This window comes from Pseudophryne corroboree, chromosome 11 (assembly GCF_028390025.1).
Source record: "Pseudophryne corroboree isolate aPseCor3 chromosome 11, aPseCor3.hap2, whole genome shotgun sequence".
NCBI classification, from domain to species: domain Eukaryota; kingdom Metazoa; phylum Chordata; class Amphibia; order Anura; family Myobatrachidae; genus Pseudophryne; species Pseudophryne corroboree.
Genome location: NC_086454.1, coordinates 288,923,880 through 288,948,031, shown reverse-complemented (window position 1 = coordinate 288,948,031; position 24,152 = coordinate 288,923,880). Strand labels below are relative to the sequence as shown.

The window sequence follows — 24,152 nt, the reverse complement described above, 5'->3', positions numbered from 1 at the left end:
ATACTGCGCTCCCTTCCCACACTACATTACTGCGCTACCTTCCCGCACCACATTACTGCGTTACCTTCCCACACCACATTACTGCACTACCTTCCCACACCACTTTACTGCGCAACCTTCCCGCACCACATTACTGCACTACCTTCCCACACCACCGCACTGTGCTACCTTCCCACACTACCGTACTGCGCAACCTTCACACACCACAGCACTGCGCTTCCTTCCCACACTACTGTTCTGTGCAACCTTCCAACATCACCGCTCTGTGCAACCTTCCAACACCACATTACTGCGCTAACCTTCCCATACCACCGTACTGCGTCACCTTCCCACATCACATTACTGCGTTACCTTCCCACACTGCACTACTTTCCTTCACCATCTTACTGCGCTACCTTCCCACACCACCGTACTGCTCTACCTTCCCACACCACATTACTGCACTACCTAACCACACCACATTACTGCACTACCTTCCAACACTACCATACTGCGCTGCCTTCCCACACCACATTACTGCGCTACCTTCCCACATCACATTATCGCGCTAACTTCCCGCACGACATTACTGCACTACCTTCCCACACCACCGTACTGCTCTACCTTCCCACACCACATTGCTGCGCTACAGTACTGCACAATTACTGCGCTACCTTCCCACACCACGCAGTAATGTGGTGTGAAGGTAGCGCAGTAATGGGGTGCGGGAAGGTAGCGCAGTAATGTAGTGTGGGAAGGGAGCGCAGTATGGTAGTTTTGGAAGGTAGTGCAATAATGTGGTGTGGGAAGGTAGCGCACCTTCCCACACCACCGTACTGCACTACCTTCCCACACCACATTACTGCGCTTCCTTCCCACACCACTGTACTGCACTTCCTTTCCACACCACATTACTGCGCTACCTTCCCACACCGCTGTACTGCACTACCTTCCCACACCACATTACTGCGATACCTTCCCACACCACCATACTGCACTACCTTCCCACACCACATTACTGCACTACGTTAATGCGCAACTACTGCACTACCTTCCCACACCACTGTACTGTGCAAGTTTGGCGCTTATGTCACGCCACTACCCATTAAGCCCCACTCTGGCACCAGCCCACGTCCACTATGCAGACACTAGTATGCAACTTCCCTGGCGTCTGAGTGCCCACCCAATACGCTGTTTCCGATGTTCCACTACTTGAGTTCTGCCCCACCTGGCTTCTATTGGCCGAGAGGGGGTTACATCCTGCCTCCTTATGGAAGTCCCTACTCCTATTGGTCCAGTGGCATCTATCCATACCCCACAGGCAACCCCGGATGCTCGTAAGCACTGGGTGGCAGAGTACATACATTATGTAAACAAACACTCTGCAGAATCCCACTCCGTCATATATACACTGCTCTGGCTGGTGGTGCCCCCATCCCTCTTCCCAGTCTGTCATGGGCCCTGCTTGCCCTGCCCTTGTATGCCTCTGCCTCTAACCGTGCCTCTAAAGTGCCCACTACTAAATATTGCAATTAGGTACCTCTCTCTGTAGCCAGTGACAGACAACAGCTGCAGAATACTTCATCAAGTTCACAACACTGTTTGCAGCAATAGAGAAGGACCAGGACTGTCAGCAGCTGCATGGGCAGCACTTCTGATGACTCGAGGGGACACATTGCTAACTTCCAGGGGGCGGGGCTAATCAGGCCTATGGGTGGGGCTACGGGCTTCCCAGGGGAAGGGAGGGGTGGCTCCAGCCTCAATGTGGAAGGAGTGGAGCAGCCAGGGACAAAGCTTTTAGATAGCACGAGGGCGGAGCTTCAGGCAATGTGAGAAAGCACAGCTGCAGGCTACCCAGGATGCAGGGCTTATCGCCGTTCTGGGAGGAGCTTATCACATTGCGGGGTCTGACTCTGAGCTGCCTTCAGTTCAGGCAAGTTTGCTAGGCAACCCAGGGGAGGGGACTGACTGCACAGATGCAGGGTGCGGGCAGTTCGGAGGTGATAGGGGGAGATTTGGCCGAGAGGGATGCATTTCCTGTTGCTGAGTGATCAGTGATGACAGGAGAAAAGTATTTTCTCCTGTCAACACTGCCTGGCTGCACTGCAGAGACTCTGTGGGCCTATTTTCAATGGGGGGCCTGGAGCTGCAGCTCTATCCGCCCCATTGTTAATCCGGCCCTGCATGGAACGGGGGTTTATGGGAAAGGTTCTCTCCATGAAGGGAAACTAGACGCTACTGTGAACCAAAATGCTGTCTCCAGCACTTTAACATTACGTGCAGCACCTAGTTCGTGTCACCTTGTAGGAGCCGGCACTGCAGTCATAGCACCCCCCGGGCGCAGCTCGTATCTCCCAAACCCCAGGAATGGCAAAAACGGGAGTTCAGGCCACAAGGTCATGCCCCCTCCCACTAAGCCACGTTCACCCCGTGATGTCACGCCCCCATTTTGCAAAGTATGAAAAAGTTTAAAAAATGTGAAAAACCCATGTTGACCTTTGGTCATGTCGATCTAGAACATGTCGATCTAGAGTCCCTGTTGACCTAGAAACCATGGCGACCTACTTACTGTTGACCAATAGTGGTCGACCTAGACAGTGTCGACCTACTTACTGTCGACCTAAAGACCGGATCCCATCATGGGACAGTCAGGGCCGGCTTCAGGCCTACTAGCACCCTGAGCGAGAAAATTTAAAAGCGCCCCCCCTCCCCCAACCCCTATGCGCGCGCCCCAGGAAAAGTGGGCGTGGGCGCCTGGAAAAGTGGGTGTGGCCTCGTAACTTTATATTATCTGACTATAAATATATTTTCACACGCCCTCTACGCACACAATTAGCAGCCTTACACATAACAGCCACAGTAGTGTTCCTTACACACAATGGGGGTAATTCTGAGTTGATCGCAGCAGGAACTTTGTTAGCAGTTGGGCAAAACCATGTGCACTGCAGGGGAGGCAGATATAACATGTGCAGAGAGAATTAGATTTGGGTGTGGTGTGTTCAATCTGCAATCTAAATTGCAGTGTAAAAATAAAGCAGCCAGTATTTACCCTGCACAGAAACAAAATAACCCAACTGCTAACAAAGTTCCTACTGCGATCAACTCAGAATTGCCCCCAATGTCTCCAGTATAGTGTTAGATACACATAATGTCTCCAGTATAGTGTCAGATACACATAATGTCTCCAGTATAGTGTCAGATACACATAATGTCTCCAGTATAGTGTTAGATACACATAATGTCTCCAGTATAGTGTTAGATACACATAATGTCTCCAGTATAGTGCCAGATACACATAATGTGCAGTGCCAGATAGATATGATATGCCCCACAGCAGTGCCAGCTACACATGACATGCCCCGCAGCAGTGCCAGCTACACATGACATGCCCCGCAGCAGTGCCAGCTACACATGATAGTGTTCACTTTTTAGGACAGGGTGCTGGTCACATGGAGGGCACATTTTTAAGTTAGGAGGGCAAAATGATGTAGATACTGTAATGCTTGGTGCTCACCTACCCACATGCCAAAGCATGGACAGTGCGAGCCGCAAAAATGTAGAGGCGTTGCTTCGTGGGGAAGGTGCATGGCCATATAATAGTGCCAATTCGCATTACACCACACAGTAGTGCAGCTAATACACATTGCACCAGGTAGAACCTCCTATACACTTTGCGCCAGGCAGAGCACGTTAGACACATTGCGTCAGGAAGAGCACTGAGACACATTGCGCCAGGCAGAGCACGTTCGACACATTGCATCAGGAAGAGCACTGAGACACATTGCGCCAGGCAGAGCACTGAGACACATTGCGCCAGGCAGAGCACTGAGACACATTGTGCCAGGAAGAGCACTGAGACACATTGCGCCAGGAAGAGCGCTGAGACACATTGCGTCAGGAAGAGCACTGAGACACATTGCGCCAGGAAGAGCACGTTAGACACATTGCGTCAGGAAGAGCACTGAGACACATTGTGCCAGGCAGAGCACTGAGACACATTGCGCCAGGCAGAGCACTGAGACACATTGCGCCAGGAAGAGCACTGAGACACATTGCGCCAGGAAGAGCACTGAGACACATTGCGCCAGGCAGAGCACTGAGACACATTGCGCCAGGCAGAGCACGTTAGACACATTGCGTCAGGAAGAGCACTGAGACACATTGCGCCAGGCAGAGCACTGAGACACATTGCGCCAGGAAGAGCACTGAGACACATTGCGCCAGGAAGAGCACTGAGACACATTGCGCCAGGAAGAGCACTGAGACACATTGCGCCAGGAAGAGCACTGAGACACATTGCGCCAGGAAGAGCACTGAGACACATTGCGCCAGGAAGAGCACTGAGACACATTGCGCCAGGAAGAGCACTGAGACACATTGCGCCAGGAAGAGCACTGAGACACATTGCGCCAGGAAGAGCACTGAGATACATTGTGCCAGGAAGATCACTGAGACACATTGCGCCAGGAAGATCACTGAGACACATTGCGCCAGGAAGAGCACTGAGACACATTGCGCCAGGAAGAGCACTGAGACACATTGCGCCAGGAAGAGCACTGAGACACATTCTGCCAGGAAGAGCACTGAGACACATTGCGCCAGGAAGATTGTAACTCTACAAATATGTCTCTAGGCGCTAATATTGTTTGTGGTTTTCTTCTAACAGTGCACTGTTGACTTCAGATAATTGATCCACCTCTCTTAGTAGTTACCATTTATAGAATTGATATACACATGTGTATTTGGAGGAATATATGCAGTAGAACAGGATGTATAATTGACTGAGTACTGTTCATGTTTTAATGGTATAGTAAATTTTTGGGGTAACTGGCACTGTTCAGTGCAAATTTTATATATTAAAAAATAAGAGACACACTGAGACACATTGCGCCAGGAAGAGCACTGAGACACATTGCGCCAGGCAGAGCACTGAGACACATTGCGCCAGGAAGAGCACTGAGACACATTGCGCCAGGCAGAGCACTGAGACACATTGCGCCAGGTAGAGCACTGAGACACATTGCGCCAGGTAGAGCACTGAGACACATTGCGCCAGGAAGAGCACTGAGACACATTGCGCCAGGCAGAGCACTGAGACACATTGCGCCAGGAAGAGCACTGAGACACATTGCGCCAGGCAGAGCACTGAGACACATTGTGCCAGGAAGAGCACTGAGACACATTGCGCCAGGCAGAGCACTGAGACACATTGTGCCAGGAAGAGCACTGAGACACATTGCGCCAGGCAGAGCACTGAGACACATTGCGCCAGGCAGAGCACTGAGACACATTGCGCCAGGTAGAGCAGTGAGACACATTGCCTAGCCACAGACGCCTAGCGGGAACACTACATGATATGCTCCCCAGCTGTGCCAGCTAAACATGATCAGAGCAGCGAGTGACAGAGGGGGATCTCCCAACTGCCTCCCACCCGCACACTGCGACCCGCGGGTGGGACATACCGTGAAAAACGGGACTGTCCCGCCAAAATCGTGACAGTTGGGAGGTATGTTACACCGGTTTTGCGGCAAGCTGACTTCATTCATGCATTTTACCTGGTTTAACCAGCCACAGAAGAACATGTATAACCCATGAGCTTCCCAGCTTAAAGGGATGGTATGGTAAGTCTAGTTATAAAGCACAGTGGGGCAGATGTATTAAGCCTGGAGAAGGGTTAAAGAAGAGATAAAGCGGTGATAAGTGCAAGGTGATAACACACCAGCCAGTCAGCTCCTGTCATTTTTCAAATTCGTACTGATTGGCTGGTGCAGTTATCACCTTGCGTTCATCACTTCTTTATCGCTTCTCCAGGTTAATACATCTGCTCCATTGATCCCTATGGATATATGCATTTTCAAATAAGGCTTCTCGTGGCCACTTATGTGGAACCACATGTGAGTAGAACCAGAGGCGGATTTGCCGCTAGGCAACCTAAGCGGTTGCCTAGGGCCCCGCAGGTGCCAAGGGGCCCGAAGCGGGGCCCCCGCTTGTGTCACTGAGACATGCTGCCGCTCAGTCTAGCGGCAGCGTGTCTCAGCTGTTAGGAGACAGAGGAGAGCGTGCCAGCCGCAGCGTGGCTATGTCTGGACTCTGGCGGCGTGTAGCGGACTTCAAACCAGGCCAGCCGCCGGTCCGTGAGCCAATCAGAGCTCGCGGACCGGCAGCCAATCAGGAGCCGCCGCTGCCGGTCCGCAAGCTCTGATTGGCTCACGAACCGGCGGCTGTTTTGAAGTTTTGAAGTCCGCTACACGCCGACAGAGTCCAGACATAGCCGCGCTGCGGCTGGCACGCTCTCCTCTCCTGACACCGTCACCTCACCCATCCCTCACAGCCAGAGCCCGGAGGAGCAGCAGCGGTAAGCAGCTGCAGCACTGGCTGCTGTGGGGGCAATTGTATACCTGGCACTGTGGGGGCAATTGGCTGGCACTGTAGGGCATTTATATACCAGGCACTGTGGGGGCAATTGTTTACCTGGCACTGTGGGGGCATTTGTATACCTGGAACTGTGTGGGCATTTGTATACCTGTCAGGTATACAATTGCCCCCACAGTGTCAGATCCACAATTGCCCCCACGGTGTCAGGTATTACCTGACACTGTGGGGGCAATTGTGGATCTGACAATGTGGGGGCAATTGTGGATCTGGCAATGTGGGGGCATTTGTGAATTTGGCACTGTAGGGGCATTTGTGAATTTGGCACTGTGGGGGCATTTGTATACCTGTCACTGTGGGGGCATTTGTGGATCTGGCACTGTGGGGGCATTTGTGGATCTGGCACTGTGGGGGCATTTGTGGATCTGGCACTGTGGGGGCATTTGTATACCTGGCACTGTGGGGCATTTGTATACCTGGCACTGTGGGGGCAATTGTGGATCTGACAATGTGGGGGCAATTGTGGATCTGGCAATGTGGGGGCATTTGTGAATTTAGCACTGTAGGGGCATTTGTGAATTTGGCACTGTGGGGGCATTTGTATACCTGGCACTGTGGGGGCATTTGTGGATCTGGCACTGTGGGGGCATTTGTGGATCTGGCACTGTGGGGGCATTTGTATACCTGGCACTGTGGGGGCATTTGTATACCTGGCACTGTGGGGGCAATTGTGGATCTGGCACTGTGGGGGCAATTGTGGATCTGGCACTGCACTATTGGGGGCATATGTCTGTGTATCATGTCCCATTTTAATTGGCCACACCCATTTTTTGGTGCGCTCGCCGAAGGCGCGCGCACACAGTACCTCTATGGGGCACTCTCTGTCTGATTGGTCACCGCTTAGCCCCGCCGGGAGTGCACACAGACACTCTCATTCTAGTGAATGGGGCGCGTGTGTGTCACGGACACGTGCGCGCCCCAGACACGGTGATAGGCCCAGGCACAGATGGAACTCCATCTGTAATGTAAGAGGGCATAAGTCAGAACAAAAATATAGTGCTATGGATTGTTTGAGGTAGGGGGACCCCAAATCGGTATTTCGCTTAGGGCCCCATGAGGTCTAAATCCACCTCTGAGTAGAACACAATACATGAACAAACCCTGAAATGTATCAGTGTCTTTTCATCAAGAAGTAGATGTTACTGTACAACAATGCAGTACACGGCCACTTTAACAACGCGCTCATAGGTGTTGCATTCACAATCTCCATGAAATGCTTTTTCAGCAGTAGACAAGTATGATCAGTGCCGTTTCTTGCGGCGGGCAAGCCGTGCAACCGCACGGGGCGCCCGCCGCGGCACTTCTTGAGGACTCTTGCGGACCCTCCCCTCTCCTCCCGAGTGCCCAGCTCGGAGGGCGGGGTTTCGCGGAATGACGCAATTGCGTCGTGTCGTCACAACGCAATTGCGTCATTCCGCAAAACCCCGCCCCCCGAGCTGGGCACTCGGGAGAAGGGGGAGCCAAGCCGGCCAGCGGCGGCGCCGCGCAGACGAGGGAGAGGCGGCTGAAGAGCGGGAAGAACCGCTTCAAATGTAAGTCAGCCCCTCTCCCTCTCTCTCTCTCCCCCCCCCTCTCCCCCCCACCTGCCGGAATGTGTAAAATGGGGGCACGTGCCTGCCTTAATGTGTAAAATAGGGAACTTGCCTGCCGGAATGTGTAAAATGGGGACGCAGTCTGCCGGAATGTGTAAAATTGGGACTCTTGCCTTCCTTAATGTGTAAAATAGGGACACTTGCCTGCCGGAATGTGTAAAATGGGGACGCAGTCTGCCGGAATGTGTAAAATGGGGACTCTTGCCTGCCTTAATGTGTAAAATAGGGACACCTGTCTGCCGGAATGTGTAAAATGGGGACACTTGCCTGCCGGAATGTGTAAAATGGGGAAACTTGCCTGCCGGAATGTGTAAAATGGGGACGCAGTCTGCCGGAATGTGTAAAATGGGGGCACGTGCCTGCCGCAATGTATAAAATGGGGACACTTTCCTGCCACAATGTGTAAAATGGGGGTACGTGCCTGCCGCAATGTGTAAAATGGGGACACTTTCCTGCCGCAATGTGTAAAATGGGGGCACGTGCCTGCCGCAATGTGTAAAATGGGGACACTTTCCTGTTGTACTGTGTAAAATGGAGGCACGTGCCTGCCGCAATGTGTAAAATGGGGACACTTTCCTGCCGCAATGTGTAAAATGGGGACACTTGCCTACCGTGCTGTGTAAAATGGGGACACTTGCCTGCCGTGCTGTGTAAAATGGGGTCGCGTGCCTGCTGTAATGTGTAAAATGAGGACTTTTTTTTTATCCTGTGGTGGCCGTGATGAGATCAGATGAGGCCACGCCCATCTTAACAAAGCCACGCCCATTTTAAGAAGGCCACACACCCTTGCCGGGAGCGCGCGCGCATGCTTTTACTCTTTATATTTATGGGGGGGCGCATTTTGTTTATATGAATGGGGGGAGGATTTTTAAATCTCACACTGAGAGCCAAATTGGCTAGAAACGGCCCTGAGTACGATTTAAAGCAGCAATTTTTTTTATGTCAAAGCCAAGTCACAATCTTGCAGGGTTCATAATCATACTTGCCTACTCTCCTGGAATGGCCGGGAGGCTACCGAATATCGAGTGGCAAATACGCATGCGCAAAGCGAACGATACGATGCTTGTGAAAAAATTACTAAACGGAAATCTGCTCGTAATGCATAAACGAAAACAGGGAGTGACGGAGGCGTGGCAGAGGCACGGCTTCGCAATCCAACGAAATGGTCGTGAAAGTGGGCGGCTAGTGTGGGAGTATGCAACCAGCAGTGGGCGTGTTTTTTGCAAAAATGCGTATCTTATGGTAAAAGTACATAACAAATGTTCGCTATCTTGATTCTTGACGCAGCCGAAGAGTAAGTCTGCAGCTACTCAGCACTTGCGAAGTACTGTTACAAGTGTGTGTCTGCTCTAATTAGCAATTAATTAGCAACTGAATTCACCTGTTGAGCAATTACTCGTCAAACACTGCTCTTACAAAATACTGCAAACAGCAATTATATTGCCACTTAACATTTGTATTGTTACCACAAACAAATCTGACACTCACAAATAATGCACTGTATTTTTGGGACAAATATAAATACTTTGATGTTAAATGCATGTTTAAATTATTTGTTTAATACTATCAAATGTGACTAAACCAACTTATAAACTACATCAGCTAAATCTTCTCGACATAGACATATTCCTTTGTACATACCAAATAACATGAGCAACATAATGCAGCCTACATTTAATGTTATTTAATATGTTGTTGTTTTTTTTGTCGGAATATGTGTCCATATCTAATACTATGGCATGTTGGCCCTAGTAACCGAAGTTCCTAATTGTTTTTGTTTTTTTATATGGCCAATTAAGTGTTGTGCAAGGCATACAGATTTTAAATTAGAATATGCAATGTTTGTCTCAATATTCTGATTGTTCCCTTGTTCCACAAATGTCAATATGCCATGTTCAAGTTTACAGGGCACAGTTTTCCTGAGTGCATAACCTTTAATAAAACACACAAACAATTGTAATGTAATTTTTTATTTACTTAAAAAAAAATACAAAATCACCAACACAACATGGCTACAAATGAGCATCACATACAGAGATGGACATAGCAGGAAGCAGATGGCAGTGGCAAAATGCACATAGCAGAACCCAGTACTATGGTAACCCCATCTTCTGACAAAATCTGATGTTTTAAATTAACTAAGTGAACCCCCAGACAGACTAAACTTTTAGGGGAACTGAGGTAGATTCCGGAACCAACACACAAACACAAACATACACAGCACGCTAGGAAGAAGAAGATGGCTCAGGTGTAGGCCCAAATAACTCACAGGCTACAATTTAAAGAAAACCTTTCACTTTGAGGGAGTTGTACATTCTGGCCACACAAGCCAAAATAAAAAAATACATCAAGGCAACATGTTAAACATGGGTGCTGCCCATCTGGAGAGATATCACTTTCTCTTTTTTTTCCCCGCCTGATGTTGTTCTTCATGGCTCGGTCTGCGGAGCGACCTTCGAGGGCCCTGCCCAGTGGGATGTTCTTCCTGGGCAGGGGGAGGGGAGGGAGCCGATGTGGCTGGCTCTCTGCCACTGTGGGCAAGGGAGACAGCGATGTCCTGGAGCCCTTGCCGAATCGAATTGGCAAGTTGTTGGAAGGAGGAGGCGAGTTGATCTTGGCCCTGCCTGATCTCTGCCAGACCTTGGCAGAGTTGAGCTACACCTTGCTCCACACTGTTTCTGTGCTCAGTGAGCCGGACAGGTATCTGGCTTACCTCCCGGAGCATCCTGTCCTGAAAAGCATTCAGGCTCTCACCATACCTGGCTATTTCAGACAGGATTTCCGGGATAGCAGAGGGTTGGGTGGGGGGACCAGTTGGTATCTGGACAGATGGAATGTGTGGTCCCATACTGGCACAGACACTAGGTCCCCCCACCTCAGCCTCAGCCACATAACCCTCCTGTGACTCTACCTGCTCACCCACCTGTGCTGTGTTATGTTCAAAGCAAATAGAAGAATGTGAAGAGAGTGGAAAAAGAGTAGAAAAAACAATATGAGACTTTTGGAACAAAAAAAATATTTCTTTAGGAATATGTGTGTAAACTTACCTATCAAGTCATGTGCATGGAGTATTTCAGGCAGGTCTGTGTCCATATGAGACACCCCAAACCCCTCCTCGTAGCTCACACAGTTCATCGCCATCTCCTCAAGATCTGTGTATTCCACAGTGGCAGCTGGACCTCCCCCTGTTGCCCTCAAAGCATTCCACTCCGCAGACTTCTTGCCCTTCAGGCGGGATTTGAAGTCGGCCCAACTACATATGTGGGGAAAAATAAGGGCAAGGTAGAGAAAAATTATGAATACCTGCTTTAATATATAGTACACATGATATGCATTTGGTTGCTATAGGCAACATCACATCTAACTAACTTTTTAAGAATACTTGGCACAGAAAATGGACTGGCAATATACACTTACCGTCTTCGAACTTCCTGCGAGGTGCGGACTATTGAGCCGACTTCATTAACAGAATCAGTGATGTCCCTCCAAATTCTCTCTTTGGTTGCAGCACCCATGTTTTTGGGTCCTCGATGTATTTTTGCCATGGCCTGTGTGACCAAAACCCGTAACTCCCTCTTAGTGAAGGCGGGCTGTCTTTTCTTTTTTTTGGCTGTAGCCTGTGAGCTATCGTCCTGTCCTTCCTCACCATCTTCCTCTTCACTAGCTGCTTGTGTAGTTTGTGTTTGAGCTGCTAGTCCGGAATCACCCTCAGTTTCCCCACTATCTATGTCTGGCAGGGGATTCACTCCTAACTCCTGGGTATCAGAAGATGGAGTTTGTATAGTACTGGGTCCTGCTATTTCTAACTCAGCATTGGCAAAGTCAAGCATCTGCCACCGCAGTGCTAGGCTTCGATGTGTTAAAGCAGCCATCTGCTGCTGCACCTCGTCCATCTCTGCTGCCATCTGCTCACGAGTAGCCATGTTGCTGGTGCATGTGTGTATGCACGAGTGTCTAGCTATTTATAGCTGCGTGTGTTTCCGGTGCGGAAATCCGCGCGTGTGTATATTATGCAAATTGGTCCAGTAATTGTAGCACTGGCTATATAAACACCCTGCATGCAGCCTGTGTGTGTGTGGGTGTATGCAGAAAATTACTGAAGCAAGGTGGACGTTTCTGAGTGAGCACATTTCTCAGTGAGTTTTGCGAGTATTTTATATTGTTTCAGTACAGATTTTATCTGTAATGTTCTCATTATCATGTATGTTGTGTAAGATTGTTGTATACAATGTTTTTTTAAATTACTTTTGTAGTTTTGAATTTAAACAACAATAATTGTTTTTTGTTTTTCTGTTTGGCTTGTGCATATGTTTACCATAAAAATGCCACACCATCTGATCCTAAAAATCCACAAATTTGTGACTTTGTGTAGCTGATTGTTCCAGCAAAATGTGGTGAGTAAACAGACTGTTACACTTAGTTGTGTTTTTTCTAAGTTCAAAAATAGGGATTTAAAAATGTGTGTGTGTTGTTTTAAATATATATATATATATCTACATATGTAGACTTATATGTTTATGAATTGCAGCCATATCTTAATGATGTGTGTGTGTGTGTGTGTGTGTGTGTGTGTGTGTGTGTGTGTGTGTGTGTGTGTCCGCGGGTGCGAATCTCCGCCCATGCGAACTGTACAAACTGTCCTGCACCACATTAATGTACACATATCAATAAAGTTTATTACAGATGACACCATACAATTTCAACCAATCACATGCCACCACACACTATAAATATAAGCCCATATATGGAAACCGCCATTGCCATCATGCGCGCAGCAGCTTTTACCCGCCGCGAGCTGCGCGTCTTGGTAGCGGTAATGGACCGCCGCGTAGGCCGCGCAGGGCCCTTTATCCCAAATAGGGTAAAGCGCGAGGCCTACGCGGAGGTCCGCCGCTTATTGCGAACCCACGCCCGGAGCAGGAGGACCATCATCCAGTTGGAGAGGCGCTGGAGCGACCTCCGCAGGTGCACGCCGGACCTGTTGGCGGAACTCCGCCAACAAATCCGTGATATACGTAGGTGCAATAAGTTTCATATTACATTAAATAACACTGAGATTATTAGCATAAACTTTGCCTATTTTCACTAAGTGATAGTGTGAAAATTTGCACACTGACAATGAACTATTATAGAATAAACATGACACAGTGTGTGTGGTTAGGGCAAGCAGTACTGACTGTGTAGCAAGGTGCTTCTGAAAAAGTGCATGTTGTTGTTCAGAGTTGCTACACAGGCTGTCAACTGAACCCAATAACTTGCTCAGTGGGGTAAATTTAATAAGGTGGGATGTTTTTCGAACTGGTGATGTTGCCTATAGCAACCAATCAGATACAATCTATTATATTCTAGAAGCAGCTTAATAAATGTTACGTATAATCTGATTGGTTGCTATGGGCAACATCACCAGTTTTAAAATTAAAAAAAAACCTATTAATGTTACCCCTGTGTCTTAACATGGGACAGAACAGTGTAATAGAAAAATGCTGTTGTTAACATTTTTCATGCTACAACCTAAATATTACATATGTCATTCTAGGGCGAGCACAACGGCAAGCTGCTGCTGCTGCTGGGAGCCCCGACCAATCCCCTTCTCAGCCCCCCTCCCCTTCTGTCGCCCAATCCCCCTCTTCTTCCCAGTCCCCTTCTCAGCCCCCCTCCCCTTCTGTCACCCAATCCCCCTCTCCTTCCCAGTCCCCTTCTCAGCCCCCCTCCCCTTCTGTCGCCCAATCCCCCTCTCCTTCCCAGTCCCCTTCTCAGGCCCCCTCCCCTTCTGTCACCCAATCCCTCTCTCCTTCCCAGTCCCCTTCTCAGCCCCCCACCCCCTCTCTTTACCAATACCCATCTCTGTCCCCCTCCCCCTCTGAAGGCCAAACAACAACTCCGGCCACATTCCCCTCTCTTTCCCAGTCCCCCTCTCTGGCCCCCTCCCCCTCTGTTGCACAAACACCCTCTCCGCCCCCCTCCCCCTCTCAATCAGACCCACCCTCTGAAAACAGCTCCCCAATCCCTCCTCCTTCCCCAATCCCTCCTCCTTCCCCAATCCAGCCTCCTTCCCCCATCCAGCCTCCTTCCCCCATCCAGCCGCCTTCCCCACCAAGTGAATGGGCAGCAGAAGCCCCAGCGGAGATTCCGGGGAGTCCGCATGTGGCAGATGAGAGTAAGTTTTTCAACATTCAAAATGTATTGGTTACCTACTTACACTTACAATTACAATACATGCAGTGTTGTACTGTGGCCAATCTTGGCCCAAGGAAAAATGTTTGTGTTCTTCTTCATGGTATAGATGTTGCTTGTACATTTATGTGAGTATCATTAGATGTACAGTGTCTATGTGTGCAATGTTTAGGCTGTCCACTCTAGGTCGACACTCATTAGGTCGACAGGGTTGCCAGGACAACAGGGTTTATATGTGCTAGGTTGTCAGTGAAACAGTTAGACCTGAGTGGAGTTTAGTATGTTGTTGGTCTTTTACACTTGTGCCTGGGTATTCCTAATATTTGCTCATTCAACTCGCATGCTTCACTTTGTTAGCCAGGCTAACGACACAATGATTTGTGTTGTGAAAGTTACACTCACAAAATGATTATTTGATTTTTTTTAAACCTGTTTGACCTTATGTAGTAAGGCAGGCTTTCAGGGAGTGTGGGCATGCTAGGATATGTTGTCCTTCTGAAGATGTTGATATGCAGTGTGATGATGCAGGGCAAACACCTAAAAATACAAGTCTGCTTCACTCCAGATGTGAATTAATCCCAGCATGGGGTTACATTTACTAAGATGGGAGTTTTATTCCAGATGGGATGTTGCCCATAGCAACCAATCAGATTCAACTTCTCATTTATCTAGCACCTTCTAGAAGATACGTGTAATCTGATTGGTTGCTATGGGCAACGTCCCATCTTAGTAAATGTACATCATGGTGTGGTACACTTTCTAATTTTGTAAATTAACAATAACAAACATTGCTGAGCATGCTTGTGTGTTGGTATGGTACTGTTTTAACATTCAAACATCCATGATGTAGTCCCTTTGCCATTAAAGTGTGCTTTGTGCCTTGCTTGTATAATAGGTAATGTGAGTAGGTTTGTAATGTTTATTTTGCCTCTTCATTTCAGATGTTGCAGTTGGAGATCCCACAACTTTGCCAGGAATTGTTGCCAGGATCAGGTCAAATTTGCGGGCCGTGCTGGATGACTTGGACCAATTAGAAAAAAAATTCTAAAAATAAATAAATTTGTTTGATAACAAAACGATTATTTTTCTTTAAAAAAACAAAAATTACAAAAAATAAAAAATGTGTTGTTCAAGTTAAGCGGGTGTTGTGTTTATTAATGCTATAAAAGAACAGCAGATTGGCGTGCAGAAATTGGTGACGTAAAACAGTTCACACATCTTACTTAACATTAGTTTTTTAAATTACACCAAAACAAAATAATTTATGACAGTTAGGAGCTTATTGATTTGAAAAACATGTAAACACATTTATTCACACACTACACCTCTACACCAAAAAAAAAAAAATATAGCATTAGCCCAGGCACATTTACATCTATTTCTTTAAAATCAAAGCAAAAAAATGTTGATGCCAATTATGCCTACAAAGTGTTCTGCAGGTATTCTTTGAAGACTTAATTGGTCATGACCATTATCAGTCATTACACTAATTGGAAACGTAATTGAGGAAGGCTTGTTGAGTTTGAACTGAAAGGTGTAATTTAACTTTAATAAAAAAAAACATTGCTGTGCGTTTTGTAACAAAAGCGTGTGCAATTTTAAGAAGAATGTGTAAATCTACGATAACTTTTGATTTTTACGATGAGGTTTGTGGTAATGCGATGGGTTCGCATTAGTGCGATGTCTTTTGGCATACGCCTACTTTGTGTACTACTGCGTACGAAATAGCAAAAATACTTTGGGGGCGGATATTTGCTATTGTGCAACGTACTCGCAATTTTGCAAATATGTTGTGCGACCGAAAAGAATAGCGAACAACTCGGAATCACCCCCATGGTTTTGCCCAACTGCTAACAAATTTGCTGCTGCGATCAACTCAGAATTAGGCCCCAAATTAGGTCCTTTATCCTCAATCTTTTAGTAAAAATAAACAATTGCTTGTTAATCATTTCCAAGGCACAGCCTGCTTCATTGAAGGTTGTTATTATTTTTAACTAGGGGTGTTCACAGCAGACTGTATTAGCGTATGCACACATAATAGCTATCGATGGTTATGCCATAACTAGGCATTTTAGCGCTGTGTGCAAGAAATGGCATTGGCGCCCCCCCCCTATGTAAAATAGGGAGTGTGCGCGCTGTAGGCGCTCGCAGGAAATATAGGGGCGTGGCTTCATGGGGAAGGGGTGTGGCCACAAAATAATACCAATTCATACTACGGTGCACAGTAGTCTCCATTATTCAAATTGCGCTGCACAGTAGCGCCACAACACCAGATAGAGCCCCTTTTACCCATTATGGCAGCCAGTCCCCCTTTTTACACATTACGGCAGCCAGTCCCGCTTTTTACACATTACGGCAGACAGTGTCCCCCTATTTACACAGTATGGCAGACAGCGTCCCCTTTTTACACATTACGGCAGACAGCGTCCCATTTTTACACATTACGGCAGACAGTGTCTACCTTTTTACACATTACAGCAGACAGCGTCCCCCTTTTTACACATTACGGCAGACAGCATCCTCTTTTTACACAGTACGGCAGACAGCGTACCCCTTTTTACACATTACGGCAGACAGCGTCCCCTTTTTACACATTACGGCAGACAGCGTCCCCTTTTACACATTACGGCAGACAGCGTCCCCTTTTACACATTACGGCAGACAGCGTCCCCCTTTTTACACATTACGGCAGACAGCGTCCCCTTTTTACACATTACGGCAGACAGCATCCCCTTTTTATCACACATTACGGCAGACAGCGTCCCCTTTTTATCACACATTACGGCAGACAGCGTCCCCTTTTTACACATTACGGCTGACAGCGTCCCCTTTTTATCACACATTACGGCAGACAGCGTCCCCTTTTTATCACACATTACGGCAGACATCATCCCCTTTTTACACATTACGGCAGACATCATCCCCTTTTTACACATTACGGCAGACATCGTCCCCTTTTTACACATTGCGGCAGACATCGTCCCCTTTTTACACATTACGGCAGACAGCGTCCCCTTTTTACACATTACGGCAGACAGCGTCCCCATTTTACACATTACGGCAGACTGAGTCCCCTTTTTACACATTACGGCAGACAGCGTCCCCTTTTTACACATTACGGCAGACAGCGTCCCCCTTTTTACACATTACGGCAGACAGCGTCCCCTTTTTACACATTACGGCAGACAGCGTCCCCTTTTTACACATTACGGCAGACAGCGTCCCCCTTTTTACACATTACGGCAGACAGCGTCCCCTTTTTACATATTACGGCAGACAGCTCCCCCCTTTTTACACATTACGGCAGACAGCGTCCCCCTTTTTACACATTACGGCAGACAGCTTCCCCTTTTTACACAGTACGACAGACAGCGTATTCCTTTTTACACATTTTGGCAGACAGCGTCCTTTTTTTACACAGTACAGCAGACAGAATAGGTAGATAGATAGATAGATAGATAGATAGATAGATAGACAGACAGACACACACACAGACAGATAGATACTTACCATCTCTCCCCGCTGGCTCAGGCAATCAGGCTCCTCGGTGCTGGCAGATCCCGGGCAGGGGAGAAGGAGGAGGAGGGAGGGGGACTCGGGAGCCGTAGCACAGTGTATTTGGTGGTGGCGCTGCTGCAGCTGTCCCTCTTCTTCCGCATTGGCTGGCCGCCGCCTCTGTGAATGCTGGAATGAGGGAAGCGCATTCCAGCATTCACAGCAGCGCCAGCCAATGCGGCCGGCTCCAGTCCCCCTCCCATGCCTCTGGAGCTGCTCCTCTCCTCTTCTCCTCCAGCGCGGCGCACACAGCACAGGCGGCTTGTAATGAGTCAATTTGACTCATTACAAGCCCCTAACATAGAATGCTGGCCGTTGCGACCTCAGGGCGACTGCGCTGTGTGCCAGGCACACCTGGCACACACGTAGTTACGGCTCTGTGCCATTGAATGGTTTGGATGAGACTGTTACTAGCCTTTCTGTGACCCTGTACTACTGGCGGAACTAGCGAGCGGTGGGCCCAGGTGCAACAAAATGCTTTGGGCCCCCCTCATCCCATCCAAGTCCACCCCCTCACCCCCAAATTAGGGATTCTTTGCATGCTCCCGTATTTTATATATATATATATATATAGAGTCCTCAATAGCGGCACACAGGACACGATCACAGAGACATTGGATGGATGTCAACGTTTCAAACCTTTAATGGTTTTTCGTCAGGATACATATTAAAACAAACACAAGTGACTTACCTATATACCCGCCACCATACATGTGTGGGACCCGCTCACCGGCGCCAGATGCAGCTTCCGGGGTCGGGCGCCCGCCTATGACGTCATTGCACCTCCGTGCGCTTGTTGTCATGGCAATACATACACCACTGTGACAATATACTGAAATAAAGCTTAAGCGTACACATAAGCAAACTGAGAGATAGATCACTTAATCCAAAGACACAAATTTATACAGAGCTACTAGATGGATTCATCATTAGTTAGTGTAACGGCTGGACCAACTAAATCAACCTATATTTTAATCATGAGATAAATATAATATATACTATATACATTTATCCTATATTTGACAGGTCAAATTATTTAATCATTCATGTATACCGATCATAAATTAGAGAACTAGATTTGATCAAAGCTATATTTGCATGATAAATCAGTTGTAACAATCCAATACTACAAGTACATCAATAGTGAGGAAGATTCAATTAGTTAAAGCAAGACAGCGGGAGCATCTCGTTTAAACCCCTTGGTGCTATTACATCTAGTTTGTTAATCCAAAAGGATTCTTTCCTAAGGAGTAATTTACCACGGTCACCCCCTCTACGTAGAGGAGGGACATGATCAATCATGCGGTATTTCAAACTAGTCAGGCAATGCTTAGCGCATGATTAATCATGTCCCTCCGCTACGTAGAGGGGGTGACCGTGGTAAATTACTCCTTAGGAAAGAATCCTTTTGGATTAACAAACTAGATGTAATAGCACCAAGGGGTTTAAACGAGATGCTCCCGCTGTCTTGCTTTAATTAATTGAATCTTCCTCACTATTGATGTACTTGTAGTATTGGATTGTTACAACTGATTTATCATGCAAATATAGCTTTGATCGAATCTAGTTCTCTAATTTATGATCGGTATACATGAATGATTAAATAATTTGACCTGTCAAATATAGGATAAATGTATATAGTATATATTATATTTATCTCATGATTAAAATATAGGTTGATTTAGTTGGCCCAGCCGTTACACTAACTAATGATGAATCCATCTAGTAGCTCTGAATAAATTTGTGTCTTTGGATTAAGTGATCTATCTCTCAGTTTGCTTATGTGTACGCTAATGCTTTATTTCAGTATATTGTCACAGTGGTGTATGTATTGCCATGACAACAAGCGCACAGAGGTGCGATGACGTCATAGGCGGGCGCCCGACCCCGGAAGCTGCATCTGGCGCCGGTGAGCGGGTCCCACACGTGTATGGTGGCGGGTATATAGGTAAGTCACTTGTGTTTGTTTTAATATGTATCCTGACGAAAAACCATTAAAGGTTTGAAACGTTGACATCCATCCAATGTCTCTGTGATCGTGTCCTGTGTGCCGCTATTGAGGACTCTATTTACTGCTGCTATGCAGTTATGAGGGCACCGGACCAAGTTTTGCTACTGTTTGTGGGAGTGCCGAGTCTCTGCCTGACTATATATATATATATATATATATATATATATATATATATTGTACAGATATTGATATATTATTTAAAAAAGGGATTGCTGGCCACACAGGAGTATGTGTGTATATGTATATATATATATATATATATATATATATATATATATAAAAATACATATACAATACTCAGCGGCACTCAGGGATACAAAGTACAGTATGACATAACGGGGTAGAAATACACATACAGATGTGATCCGTTCAGGTTTAGGATGTGGATGTGTCCTAAATTTAGGATGTGGAGAGGGGGGTGATTATTTGGATGGATCTGGTGAGGGTGACCTGCTCAGGGCCAGGGAAATGGATACCTAGCAACAGTGCTGTAACTAGACATTTTAGCGCTGTGTGCATATAGCTCCACCTAATTGAGAAACAACGGTTTTATAAAGTTTTCTTGTAGTGGAACAAAGACAGCTTAAACAACCTTAAAATACACATAGAATAGCAGCAGCCTCTGTACTACTTACACACTGGGACAGGAATCAGGAGGACTCTGTGTGTCTCTCTAGACCCAAATGTACTAATTACATAACAGGTTACAAAAGGACCCAGGCGGGGAGGAGGAGGAGAAGCTGAAATCCCTTTGTCACTTCTAGGTCTCTCCCCTTCTAACTCTCCTCTGGTCAGGAAGCTCCGTCGGTAGCTCATGAAACCTGATACTCCTGTGTCTCGGACTGCCTGGTTCTGCTAGTGCACAAGAAGGAGAGCAAGTGATATCACTGTGCTCTGGCCAGGGGGCCCCCTAACAGATGGGGGCCCGGGGTACAGTATGCCCTGCGTCCCCCCTTTAATCTGGCTATGCTCTAGGACCACTTTAATCACTGCTGTACAAGCGTTACAGCCAGGGCCACATGCTACTGTATGTACAAAGGTTTTATGTCAACAACCCAATGTAATACACTCAGGAAGCTCAGTGCTACCAATCAGAGCCAGGTCACTTTATTTGTAAATAATGATCAGATCAACTTGTCATTCGTATCAGGGCTCATTTGTAGTCAGCCTGGTGTCATCTTATTTTGTCACAGTAGGATCTTTAATAATACTTTTAATTATGGCTATCATTCCGAGTTGTTCGCTCGCTAGCTGCTTTTAGCAGCATTGCACACGCTAAGCCGCCGCCCTCTGGGAGTGTATCCTAGCATAGTAGAATAGCGAACGAAAGATTAGCAGAATTGCGAATAGAAATTTCTTAAAAGTTTCTGAGTAGCTCCAGACTTACTCCTACATTGCGATCAGTTCAGTCAGTTTCGTTCCTGGATTGACGTCACAAACACGCCCAGCGTTCCGCCAGCCACTCCCCTGTTTCTTCAGACACTCCCGCGTTTTTCCCAGAAACGCCAGCGTTTTTTCGCACACTCCCAGAAAATGGCCAGTTTCCGCCCAGAAACACCCACTTCCTGTCAATCACACTACGATCACCAGAACGATGAAAAATCCTCGTTATGCCGTGAGTAAAATACCTAACTTTTGTGTAAAATAACTAAGCGCATGCGCTCTGCGAACCTTGCGCATGCGCAGTAAGCGATTAATCGCAGTATAGCGAAAATCGGCAACGAGCGAACAACTCGGAATGACCCCCTATGTCTTCCAAACTAATTTAATTTTCTGCTACAAAAGGCAAAGAGGTTTCACTTAAAATTCACATGCCTGGCACAAAATGATTACTGGTGTTCATATTCAGAAGATAATATTGAAATATTATTAAAGTCACTACTGGAGTCCCACTTGTTTTGAGTTGTAAATTGTAGTTTATGCTATTTAAATGTTTATTAAAGTAGTTATAAGCGTACAGAAAGCATACAAAATATATTAGTACAAAGCTACAATATGAAAATAAAACAAGTAATGGTATGCCAAACACAAATTTATATTGTTAAACAATATCTGAATGATTTACTAATTCATTTAAAATAAAGAGCTGCATGGCTAAAATGTAGTATTAGCATGCCAGGAATTCTAATTAAGCAAGATATGTTTTTGTTGGTGTTTAGTAATACAAGGAGTTCTAGTTTATGGGGGTATTCAATTAGCCACGGTAATTTACCATGGCTAATTAGTTCGCCGGGGCTATACAATTAGCCCCAGTTTGGCGCGCTCCTCCCCCTGATGCCGGCATTTATCGGGGATTATGCAGCATAATCCCTATAAGAACTCACTAGACCCGCAATAAATGGCTTTTCATGAAACCTATGTATTTTTTGCACGAAAAACGGGTGTTTGTCACGGGACCTAATTGGATAGGGTGATAAAAACACACAAAAACACCAGTTTTTCATGACTGCGGCACTATTGTGGATAATTGGATACCCCCTTAGTGTTTTGCAGGTTTGCTGAATTGTAAGTTACAGTAGCAACTATTTGTGTTTAAAAAAAATAATAATAATTGGCAACATACAGTTTTAGCACTTCACTGTCAAATAAGTGCATTTCCCTGAGGCTTTCATTTGTAAATATGGATGTACTATTATATACCTCAAAAATACAATTTCAAAATTGTAATTCACTCCTGAATAAAAGTTGATTTGAATTCAATTCAGAACTAAAGAAGCTGATTCTAATTTGGGAGCAGCGGGAAAAAAACAAGTGTCTTTGCACCTGGAGCAAGCCATGTTGCAATGCAAAGGGGTGCAGATACAGTACATTTTTATTTTTATTTTTTACATGCATGCATGCAGGATAAATACTGGATGATTTTGCATATGTAGCCCAGAAACGCAACTCAAAATCTGTCCCAAAGGGTAAATGTTACCTGCTCAGCTCGCCCTTCAGATGTGGTTCTTCTAAGAAAAATCTGTATTCTGTACCACACAGTTGCAAGCACTTTATATTTCAGTGTGAATCACCCACTGAGGCAGTCATGCTGATTGTATTCATTCTGGTGAAAGCTTTTCTTGTATATTCCCGATTAGCTTATCACCCTCTCTCTACTTCACATAATACAAGCACAAAAGTAATTTTTCTTGTCAGAATGACTTTACACTTTTCTATCCACACACATGAACAGGAAAAACGTGCTCTTCGGAACCGCAACTCTCAACCATGTGGTAAAATTAGCTGTCTCTTGTCTCAACAGAAATGTATACATATTGCAATACTCTATAATGATTAACTTTCATGAATTAGATTTGTATGGACTCCATTATCTACACATCAGAATGAATCAAGCCTCTCACGCAAGCATGCTGATAGTCCTATGGACAGCAGAACTAATAGAATTGTTGTGGTAGTAAAGTTCCTTTTCAATGAAATATCATAATGCTTAAAATATTGGAACCTTTGCCTACCCTCCCAGAATGGCCGGGTGGCTCCTGAAAATCGGGTGGCCCTCCCGGCCCCCCGGAAAGGTGGGCAAGCCCCTCTATACCCCTACTTATATTTTTTTCTCCAGATATATCAATAATAAACTTTTATCCTAGGGGTGCCGTGAAACAAATGCTGATACTCTAGGGCACCATGATTCAAGAAACTTTGGGAACCACTGAACTATGCTACAATTTCCAAGGTTCTAAAAATAAAACAACGAATAGGGTTTCACTATAAAATCCAGTAAACACTTGACTACTACTGTTATAAGACACATGCATAACATAACTAAAAGGACAAAAAGCAAAGAAAGCTGTCTATTGGGGTTAACTTTCAAGTAGATTTTAACACTTGACTACTACTGTTGTTGCAAGACATATGCATTACATAAATAAAAAAACACAAACAACCACATAGATTAGTGGGAAAACGAGATATATGGTAAGAACTTACTGTTGTTAAATCTCTTTCTGCGAGGTACACTGGGCTCCACAGGGAATGACATTGGGGTGTAGAGTAGGATCTTGATCCGAGGCACCAACAGGCTCAAAGCTTTGACCTTCTTCCCAGAATGCCTAGCGCCGCCTCCTCTATAACCCCGCCTCCGTGCACAGGAGCTCAGTTTTTGTTAACCAGTCCAATGCAGTAGCAGGCAAAAGAGACAACAACTGTTAGTAGCCACATACACCACATTCTCACAACAGGAGAAAGTGTCAGCGGCTAATGTCATACCAACCTAAAGAAGCTAAGTGCGTCAGGGTGGGCACCCTGTGGAGCCCACTGTACCTCGCAGAAAGAGATTTAACAACGGTAAGTTCTTACCATAAATCTTGTTTTCTGCTGCGGGGTACACTGGGCTTCAGAGGGTATGACATTGGGGATGTCCTAAAGCAGTTCCTTATGGGAGGGGATGCACTGTAGTGGGCACAAGAACTCAG

General features: G+C 46.3%; 1 protein-coding gene across 1 annotated transcript in view; it reads right to left on the bottom strand.

Annotated features, from left to right (window-relative positions):
• LOC134969465 (carboxymethylenebutenolidase homolog) overlaps positions 1–22,813 on the bottom strand; it is a 93,929-nt gene extending 71,116 nt beyond the window's left edge. The window contains exon 1 of the mRNA XM_063945431.1: positions 22,661–22,813. The gene's annotated coding sequence lies outside the window, so the exon portion shown is untranslated. The remainder of the gene's footprint in view (positions 1–22,660) is intronic.
• Between the last annotated feature and the right edge of the window lie 1,339 nt (positions 22,814–24,152).